The 10,781-nt window shown below is 40.0% G+C and overlaps 2 long non-coding RNA genes across 3 annotated transcripts in view; one reads left to right on the plus strand and one right to left on the minus strand.

Annotated features, from left to right (window-relative positions):
* Positions 1 to 2,838: 2,838 nt before the first annotated feature.
* LOC139958366 (uncharacterized) overlaps positions 2,839 to 10,781 on the minus strand; it is a 35,887-nt gene continuing 27,944 nt past the window's right edge. Inside the window, exon 2 of the long non-coding RNA XR_011789772.1 lies at positions 2,839 to 3,344. This is a non-coding gene — a long non-coding RNA (uncharacterized lncRNA). The remainder of the gene's footprint in view (positions 3,345 to 10,781) is intronic.
* On the plus strand, positions 3,369 to 6,057 carry LOC139958365 (uncharacterized). Of its 2 annotated transcripts, none has more exons than XR_011789771.1 (3): positions 3,369 to 3,521; positions 4,057 to 4,252; positions 4,691 to 6,057. It is a non-coding gene; the product is annotated as an uncharacterized lncRNA (long non-coding RNA). The 2 variants fall into 2 exon arrangements; XR_011789770.1 differs by lacking the exon at positions 3,369 to 3,521 and adding an exon at positions 3,551 to 3,688.

A 10,781-nucleotide genomic window follows, 5' to 3' on the forward strand; every position in this document is an offset into this window, starting at 1 on the left:
TCAATTTCTAAATTAATGTAACGGGACCTGAAAATAATCACTCTAGGCCCTAATCAAGACTAGCACGCCTTGGACCACCTAACCAATGGGCTATAGGAATTCTTAACACATTGTAGAAGGATACCATAATGCGTCTTGCCCGGTCCAAAGAGTGCTTGACCAATTAAAAGGACCATTAAATCCACAATTTTTTAAGTAAATGTAACAGGAACTGAAATAAGAACATTTGGGCCCTAATCAAGACCAGCACGCCTTGGACCACCCAACCAATGGGTCGTATGAACTCTAAAGTCATTGTAGAAGGGTACCATAATGCGTCTTGCCCGGTCCAAAGAGTGCTTGACCAATTTAAATGACCACTAAATCATTACTTCTTTCATGAGTGTAACGGGACCACGAAAAAGCTTTGGGCCCTAATCCATGCAGCACGCCTTGGACCACCAAACTGATGGTTAACATGAACTCCAAGGACCGTATAGAAGAGTACCACAATGCGTCTTGACCGGTCCAAAGAGTGCTTCACCAATTTAAATGACCACTAAATAATTACTTCTTTAATGAGTGTAACGGGACCACGGAAAGCTTTGGGCTCTAATCCATACAGCACGCCTTGGATCACCAAACCGATGGTTAACATGAACTCCAAGGACATTATAGAAGAGTACCATAATGCGTCTTGCCCGGTCCAAAGAGTACTTGACCAATTTAAATGACCACTAAATCATTACTTTTTTAATGAGTGTAAAGGGACCACGAAAAGCTTTGGGCCCTAATCCACGCAGCACGCCTTGGAACACCTAACCAATGGGTAAAATTAACTCTAAGAACATTGTAGAAGAGTACCATAATGCGTCTTGCCCGGTCCAGTGAGTGCTTGATCAATTTAAATGACCACTAAATCATTACTTCTTTAATGAGTATAACGGGACCACGAAAAAGCTTTGGACCCTAATCCATGCAGCACGCCTTGGACCACCAAACCGATGGTTAACATGAACTCCAAGGACATTATAGAAGAGTACCACAATGCGTCTTGCCCGGTCCAAAGAGTGCTTGACCAATTGAAATGACCACTAAATCATTACCTTTTTAATGACTGAAACGGGACCAAGAAAAAGCTTTGGGCCCTAATCCATGCAGCACGCCTTGGACTACCCAACCAATGGGTCATATGAACGCTAATGACAATGTAGAAGGGTTCCATAATGCGCCCTGCCCGGTCCAAAGAGTTCTTGACCAAGTAAACTGACCACTAAATCATCACTACGTTAATGTATGTAAATGGACCTGCAAAAATCTTTAGGCCCCAGTCAAGACCAGCACGCCTTGGACCACCTAACCAATGGGTCATAGGAAGTCCAAGGACATTGTAGAAGGGTACCATAATGCGTTTTGGTGGTCCAAGGCGTGCTGCATGGATTAGGGCCCAAAGCTTTTTCGTGGTCCCGTTACATTCATTAAAGAAGTAAAGATTTAATGGTCAGTTTAATTGGTCAAGCACTCTTTGGACCGGTCAAGACGCATTATGGTAATCTTCTACAATGTCCTTAGAGTTTATGTTAACCATCGGTTTGGTGATCCAAGGCGTGCTGCGTGGATTAGGGCTCAAAGCTTTTCGTGGTCCCGTTCCACTCATTAAAGAAGTAATGATTAAGTGGTCATTTAAATTGGTCTAGAACTCTTTGGACCGGTCAAGACGCATTATGGTACTCTTCTACAATGTCCTTAGATTTCATGTTAACCATCGATTTGGTGATCCAAGGCGTGCTGCATGGATTAGGGTTCAAAGCTTTTTCGTGGTCCCGTTCCACTCATTAAAAAAGTAATGATTAAGTGGTCATTTAAATTGGTCAAGAACTCTTTGGACCGGGCAAGACGCATTATGGTACTCTTCTACAATGTCCTTAGATTTCATTTTTATCATCGGTTTGGTGATCCAAGGCGTGCTGCATGGATTAGGGCCCAAAGCTTTTTCGTCGTCCCGTTACACTCATTAAAGAAGTAATGAGTTAATGGTCATTTTAATTGGTCAAGCACTCTTTGGACCGGGCAAGACGCATTATGGTACTCTTCTACAATGTCTTTAGAGTTCATGATAACCATCGGTTGGTGATCCAAGGCGTGCTACATGGATTAGGGCCCAGAGCTTTTTCGTGGTCCCGTTACACTCATGAAAGAAGTAATGAATTAGTGGTCATTTAAATTGGTCAAGCACTCTTTGGACCGGTCAAGACGCATTATGTTACCCTTCTACAATGTCCTTAGACTTCCTATGACCCTTTGGTAAGGTGGGCCAAGGCGTGCTAGTCTTGATTAGGGCCTAAAGTATTTTTTTTACATTAATTTAAGAACTGATGAAGTACTGGTCATTTTAGTTGGTCAAGAACTATTTGGACCGGGCAAGATGCATTATGGTACCATTCTACATAGTTATTAGAGTTCATATGACCCATGGGCCATAGATAAACCTCTTTCCACGACCAAATGTTGAACATCTTGTAAGAAAGCGTTTGTCTTGCCAGAGGTGTTATTACGTCGATACCATTGTCGAATACGTAACTGACTAGGTAGCTCAGTTACTCATTCGCGAATATCGAACGAGGAACGGGGAATAAGTATCTAACTTCACACCGGTACTCTCATCGAGGTAAATGAATCATTCATTTACCTCGATGGGTACTCTACTCTCAACGAGGTAAATGAATCTGGAGGATTCATGTCAATTGGGTGCGCGCGTACCATGTATGGAGGGTCATGTGATGTGTTCCAGGGTGGTACTATACTGATATTTCTCTGTAGCAGTTCGAGAACAGTGTTAGTGACTTCGTGAAAGATTGGTCGGTTCGGACATGGGAAATAACGGCATAAGAAGGTACTGGTACTTCAGGCCTACGAAATAGTGCTAATATGCTAACGTTCAACCTTATTCTCTTGAATGAAGGCAGGCTTTCTACATAATCTTACTTATTAATACAGCTCTAGGGCACGCTTTGTCTCATATGGCCTAACGTTTTAATACACGCTATAAGTTAATGTAGAAATGGGAAATGTTTAGTTCAGTGCAACCACGGAATTCTCCATGGAACAGAGCCTAATGCTGCTCGACGGGAATATAGCTATCACGTTAGGCTACAGGCACGGTTATTGCTAGGTAACGGGTGTCGTCTGCTGCTCTAAGCACGCAAACACATTTACGTACTAGTTGGGTGAAATAATCATGCGTAATAGGGAGAGTAGTATATTAGTACCACCCTGGAACACATCACATGACCCTCCATACATGGTACGCGCGTACGCCCGTATTTACTGTGTGATAGTTTCTCCAGATTCATTTACCTCGTTGTCTACTCTACACGAAGGTGGCATACTCCTATTAGAGTCTATATCAATCCGCTCGATTGTTCTCCTTTCTCTGGAAAAGTGCCATAAAGCAGCAGGAGAACATCTTTTGTGACCTGTTATCAATCATAATCTAGTTTTTGTGGCTTGCATGTTGAAGAGCATGAATGGAAGTACATGTGGTGAGAAAAAGCTTCCGTAGTATGATTCCTGCCTTGAATCTGCTAAGTAGGTACCAAATGCACGAAATTCAAAATCCTTCAGAATCAGACCAAAATGCCTGCAGTGTGTTTGACGTGAACGACTAAGTTCAGTAAAATTTGACATCTGTGGGCACCTAAAGTACATGGTAATCATACTTTGGGTTATTTTTGCTAAAGTTGGAAGTACCTGGTGTTTAACTAAGGACAAAAACTCAGTTTCAATGCATGAAATACTCCTAATGTTGCTAGCTTAGGCCTAGGCCTCAGGTTCATAATGGCGCTACGTTAGTATCCTAGACCAAGTCTACACCAGCTCTAGCACAATGTTGTATGAGGTCTGTATCCTAAGTGGAGTGGCTGCTGAGGGCTAATACCTTGCACAGAGAATGTTTTGAGTCTTATTTAGCAAATAATCCACAAAGGTATGCATTTTCTGCTTCTGCCAATGTGCATCAAGGGGTTTTTGAGCCTACTCACTCCTCATTAGTTTTCTGTTGTTTTGTCAATTTCAAAGAAAGTTGATGTGCAAGTCCTCAGCATGCACAGCGATATACTTTGAATGGGTGTGGTATCAATGGACTCAACTGGTTAGATGAGGTAACAACAAATCCCAAACAACTCTGACAGCAGAAAGAGATATCCTGATGCTTCCATGGGAGATCTACTGTAGTAACTATAGGAACCAGTGCTTGCCACCAATGGAGAATAAGGTAATTTGACGTTGTTGTTCTCTGCCGAGCAACAAATTTGAATGTTTTATCATGAAATATGCCCCCCTATCCACCTCTCTTCTCTTATAACTGTCTTTAATACATTGTAACAACCTATGCACAAACCTTTAAATGGACTGGATATGCTATTGAGGTGAACAGTGCATCTAGATAGCATTCCAGTAAGCTTTCCTTTTGACTACTGTAATACTGTTACAGTGAGGCTGTTGTTTACAAATCCCGATGATCCAGTTTTGGCAAAGAACACCTTCAATTCTCTTCTTTTATTCTTAGTAACTTAACAGTTGCACTGGAGTGACATGCAATATCAGTTTAACATGTTCCAAACAGTTCAGGAATACATTGGGGTATGTCCTGTGGGGTCAGTTTGTGAGGAATCTGCTGAGCTAAACAAAAGTAGTTTTCATCACTTTTCAGAGCCAGAGACGAAAAAGCCCTCACCGCTAACCCTTCTATGGATGATGTTTCTGCAGGTAGGGCAAGCCAGACCAAGTGGACTGTGATCAGGGATACCAATAGTACCTGCAAGAATCATAGATGCACCCAAATTGGTCAAGCTTATCAAAATTGGTGACTGGAAGTGTTGTTGCAGACATAGACCTGGTTACTGCTTACACAGTATTGCTCATATGTGTATTTACACACTGCACCGTGCATACTGAAATCTCTGAAAATACATCTTTATGGACCTAAAATGATAATTGCATAGATTTCTGTTGTGGTTTATATGGTGACGACTATGAAAAGTATCATTTTGGTGATAAAAACAAAATTCATCTCTCACTTAAGGTGGCATACTCCTATTAGAGTCTATATCAATCCGCTCGATTGTTCTCCTTTCTCAGGAAAAGTGCCAAAAAGCAGCGGGAGAACATCTTTTGTGACCTGTTATCAATCATAATCTAGTTTTTTTGTGGCTTGCATGTTGAAGAGCATGAATGGAAGTACATGTGGTGAGAAAATTGGGTCAATTGAGGCAATTTTAGACCCCTTTAGGCCTCCCGGGAGCAGCATAGGAAATTTGTTTACCACTGAGTGAAGAGGTTTGTTTACAAGTGACGAAAACTTCCGGCTCGGATAGCAAACAATCTACATGGTCATGGTACGGAAAATTGATGGTGCCATGAAAGGCCAACTTGTCAGCTATCCGGTGATGGGTAGCGTTTTGCTAGTGAAAACTTCTATCTACACTTAGAGACCACATTACTTTTGTGATTTAGTGTGTAAGTCAATGGGGCTTTTAATGGGCGTATGCTACCCGAAGCGTTTCAACTGTGGTTGACCGAAATTCGATTCCATAAAAATGCTCGAGTTGAATTGTTAACGATTACTCACAAAGTGGAGGCGCTATTGCTAATTCTATGTAGCATAGCGTTTCAGTGTGGCGCTTCTGGAGAGCTAAAAATCTACTCTGTAGGGTGAGGAATTCTGGAGAAATATTATCGGAAATTTGACCGTGTTTTGGCCCTAACTTAGACCGAAAAACGGCATTTTGACATGATTTCCCCAATTACAGAGCCATCTCTCTACATATGCCTGTGAAGGCTCCTGACTTGATTCCTTTTATGTCTTAGCTAGTTGTATCGGATAGGGTTAGTTGACTTCAAGGTTTTCACTGTTCTCACAATTTTTTTGAAAAAAAGGTCAAAACGACTGGTTTTTGAATGTAAACAAATCTTTGAAGACAGAAAAAAAAGAATAAAATCCATGTGACCCCCTCGGAAAAGGGTTCTTTATTGATGCAGGCAGTCTTATGTGCAAAATAAAGCTATGGGAAGCTCTCTATAGTGTATTTCTATCTCCAGTAATGATTTTCTAAACACATGGTTTTTCAGTGACTCACATATGGACCATACCTGTCCAGAAACAAACTGCCCAATGCTAATCAGGAACTCCCCAAATTGGTCACTTCAAATATGCCAGGCACACTGACACAATATTCCTACAGATTTTGTAACTTCACGAAAATGTAAGTTTGAAGAAATGGATTATAAAACTTGATCCTGGGCAACCATTCTTTTTGGACTACTTTAGAAACTCGCATGTGGGTTGCAAAGGCCCTTCATGTGGGGACGTACGTGGAGGGGGGGGGGCCTTCTGTTATAGATAAGACAAACTGACTTTGTTTTGAAGTACCACTGGTGTTCAAGGCTCATATAGGCATCATAAATGCATGACGCATGGGTATAGTCTATGAACTGAACAAATTTAAATGCACATAATACATTCTGTGCACACACCGATGGGAACCGATGGGAAATATATTACAGACAAACGTGCATTTTACTACAATGCGTTAACATACTATAACGGAAACGAGGCAAGATGACGTCAACCTCATGAACAGTACTACAAAATAAAATAAAAAACTGCAACATGTTGTAGGCTTTATGTACTCCTCCATCTGGTTCATTCCTTTTTAGTTAATTTCAGAAATCCAAAATCCACCTTTAATTGATGCAATGGTTGTCGGTGGGATGGGTCACCAAGCGTCCATTTTCAGATAAAAAACGGTCAGTAGAAACTGGTGGACTTAACTCATCTATAAGAAATCAAAGATGTCGGGTTATTAATATTCGTTTGCTTACAATAACGATCTTTGTACATGAACATAACGGCCTTTGTCTATGGAACTCGAAAAAGTATCCGGATGCAAAAAGGACTCGATTTCGGTACTCCGATTCTTAAAGCAGTACTCGGACTAGCACTTGGTACTCGAAACCCGAAGTACCCGGAATACTTATCTTACAAGTACTCGACTACAGCACTGTTGACACGATGACACTTTTCCTCTATTACAACTGTTACATTTAGGAGCTGCCGACTGAATTCTGACCATGGGAAGTTCTGAATATCAATTGAGACCAAATCTTGACGACCTAAATTTCGAACCAGATATGGATTTAAAACAGAAATTATCACGAAGAGACCAAATATGCCAGCTGACCTTCCAATCTTTTTTTTTAGTAAAATAACTATCTACCTCTTAAATGTATCAACTAGAGAAGGATGAGCGACCAGCTGTCCGTTTGCAGATAATTTCTCTACAGAGTATGAGAAAAAGGACAGATTTATTAAGACTATATCAGCATTCAATACCACTCAGCTGGGACAATATTTGGTATTAATGTACTTTCATATCCCGCTTCAAAGCAATCACATGGACGGTGTGAGCACTATGACCACCTCGCTTATATTTCATAAGTTCAAATACTGTTCAATATATAGGACAATATGTCTGGTCAAGCATTGGAAACCGACACCAACTGGCTGTTCAGTATGAATGTGCATGATAATAGCTACGGTTCCTGGTACTTTCTCGTGCAGTACGTAAGGTATGCCATGGTTCTTCATCCTTACGCGATTCTACTCAGTAAGTTTGCTTTAACAACTTAATATTTCTTGTAATCTTACTTTATTGAAGCCAATATCTTGGCAAAAAAAAGAGGAATTATATTACTGTACCTGTAGTGAAGTTTCTAATTTCTTGGATTACGATACATTAATTAATGTACTACAATTCTGGTAAGAATAAACTTTTAATGATTTAGATATCCTCCCAGAAGATGAACATTTAACAAACATGACATCATACCCAACTCTGAAGGAACTGATTGAACCACGGGAGGATGGATCTTATGACCAAGTAGACTCCTATCATGACGGACACCCTGGATATCATTATCCTCAATGCACTGGACTGGAAAAGTATCTGAAGAACAGAGAATGTAAAGACCAGACCTGAAATATCAATGATGTGACACAAAGATAAAGGGTGCTGTAGCAAACACGTCTAATCTCAGGAGTGTAATTGAGATGCGAGAATTACTCAATACAGGTTTTCATGCTAACATAAGTTAGGAGGAAACACTATACCGCCAGTTACTTATAACTGTCGACACTCAATCCTTCACGATTTGTTGTGCAAATGCGCCCGGAAAGCATACCGTAAACAAACGTTAGTCTTTCAAAGCGAAGATAATGTACTTTCTGTCTAATCTATAGTGCGATTGGGTGGAGGGGAGGAGTATGATGGGGGAAGGTGGGGGGAGGGGTTGACGTGAGGAGACGGGTGACGGTGTAAGAGAGCAGAAAATGAGATACCTGTTGCGTGCGGTAGGGGTAAGGTATTATACCTGATGTTATAGAAACGACAACAATTATAATGCTTTGCGCCGTCAGCCAAATTGTATATGGAATGATTATAAAGTTCCCAAGTTTTAATAGTGGGTATTATGAGCAGGACAATTGTTGAACAGTCTTATGATAATCTTTTTGAAGTTGTTCCAGACGAACAATATAACGAGTCGTTGGAGAAATCTCGGTGTCAGAGGATCCAAATCGAGTTAAAGAGAAAATGAACAGGCAAAGCTTCCAAAACATAAAGACAACAAATGGTAACATTTTGGTAGTAGTGCTACTAGTGCGACCGTTGGTTTCCTCCATTCTGTGTGATTTTCTGTGCTTCTCTTGTGCTTTTCTGTGTCATATATTCCTCGCACGATAAGAATGTTCCACCCCCCCCCCCAAACACCACTCACACCACGAAAGCTGGGTACGTGCCTGCTAACAAAATACGCAGGTGTTATACGAATGCATTTGTTGCATAATGCAGTCTCGTTCAGTTTAATATTGTCCTGAAGCAAATTGTACCCGAGACACACGGCCCACAACACAGCCCTATCATACAAGCACATGATACTATAATTTGTAGGTATTACCAAGATGCCTCTCAAATTTTCTGTTCATATATGTAGCAGTATGTTACCGTCGTTGCCCATATTTTGTTATTCACCGCGAACCTAAGCAGCGCGGTCTGGTATACAAATAGCAACGTGAGAAAAGGTTCATCGCTGTAATAAAAATGGCCAAAAAAAAAAACCAACACCCTTATGAATCGTGTGGTACAGAATAACTGCTAAAATGCAGTTGAACATACCCTGATCGCTATGCAAACAAACATTAACGTGCAGTAGAACTGTATGCAGAGTTCAAACTTTTTTTCGAGGGCAAGGAAGTTGCACATTGGCAAAAGTTCAGCCCCCAGGAGATACGAATAGATCTCAAGTTCTGTATCTCCGAACGTAATACATTAAGAACAGCCGCTACTACCAGCAGAAATTGTAGGACGAAATCACTTGATTCCTTACGTAAGTAACAAGTTTTTACACGGTGACATTGTATCCTCTGTCGGCATTGACAAACATGAACACTTACAACTGAATGCGTTTCTAGCAATGTCAATGTGATCATTCCGTCTTTCTTAACCTCTGTCAATTCACCTTCGTCGAAATGGCGAATACAAGAACAGTTTGAAGAAATGGAGATGAACTCTGCTTTACAATTTCAGAAACAATATGTACCTCTTGCCCACTCCCTTGGTTGCTTTACAATTATTGCTCTAGGTAGCAGATACAACATTCTTCTCAAAGCCATAAAAAATGTCACAAAAATAAACTCTTACAACTAACTTCCGCTAATCTTGTCACAACCAAGTCTCTACTTAACAAAAATGAATTCCTGCATAATAATTGGAAAATATCTTTCATGTTTCTTTGTGATCATCCTGTACAAGTCGTTTGCTGTCAAATTGTTTTTTTTTTCTTTTTTTTCTAGCACTTTCTTTTGCGTGGGGGCGGTGGGGTGTCTTTAAATTTTGTTTTCATTTTTTTAATCTTTTTCAGTTGTTTTTGCTTTGATATCGACACTACAAATTTTCCATCATCTTGCTTTTTCTCCTGTCACAGTATGACAACATTAATAATATTTTTTAAGCTTTTCACTCTGCTTTATATTCTCTTCCTAGGTGAGCAAAAAAACCAACAAAATATGTTTTCTTTGTCACTGATATCGTCATTAAATGGTATATTATTTTCCATTTTTCATTGACATCTCAAAGCTAAGAAAAGAACCAATCATTCCTGGGTTACTCCCTTTACCAAACAAACCCATCCACTCCTTCCTACACCTCCTTTCTCCCAAAAGAAAAATCTTTACCGAATAGTTAAAAAAAATCATCGAGAGAAAAAGATTTGATATAAACAATAATTGCATTGTTGACAAGGCTGACAGTGTGAAAGTAGACATGTTTGATTACTATCCGCTTCACTTTGAGATTAGCAACACATTAATACTGAATAAACGGACTCTCTTTGAGTGAATTTCAGATTGGAATCACGGTAAACACTTTTAATCGCTCATTTCAGTACATCCATACACATCACAAATCATGAAACCGAACCAACACCATTACTCTTTTTTTCCCTCCTTAATCAAAGCACAGCTGATTTTCTAGATTATTTTTTATATGTTGGCAGAGAAAGTAGGGATATTAACACTTTACTTGAAGTGAAGTTTCTAATTTCTTGGATTATGATATACCAATGTACTACAATTCTGGTAAGAATAATCTTTTAATTTTCTACATATCCTCCAATAAGATGAACATTTAACAAACATGACGGCGTACCAAACTCTGTAGGAACTGACTGAACCCTGGGAGGATGGA

The sequence above is a fragment of the Apostichopus japonicus genome, chromosome 18 (genome assembly GCF_037975245.1).
Source record: "Apostichopus japonicus isolate 1M-3 chromosome 18, ASM3797524v1, whole genome shotgun sequence".
Classification (NCBI taxonomy): Eukaryota; Metazoa; Echinodermata; class Holothuroidea; order Aspidochirotida; family Stichopodidae; genus Apostichopus; species Apostichopus japonicus.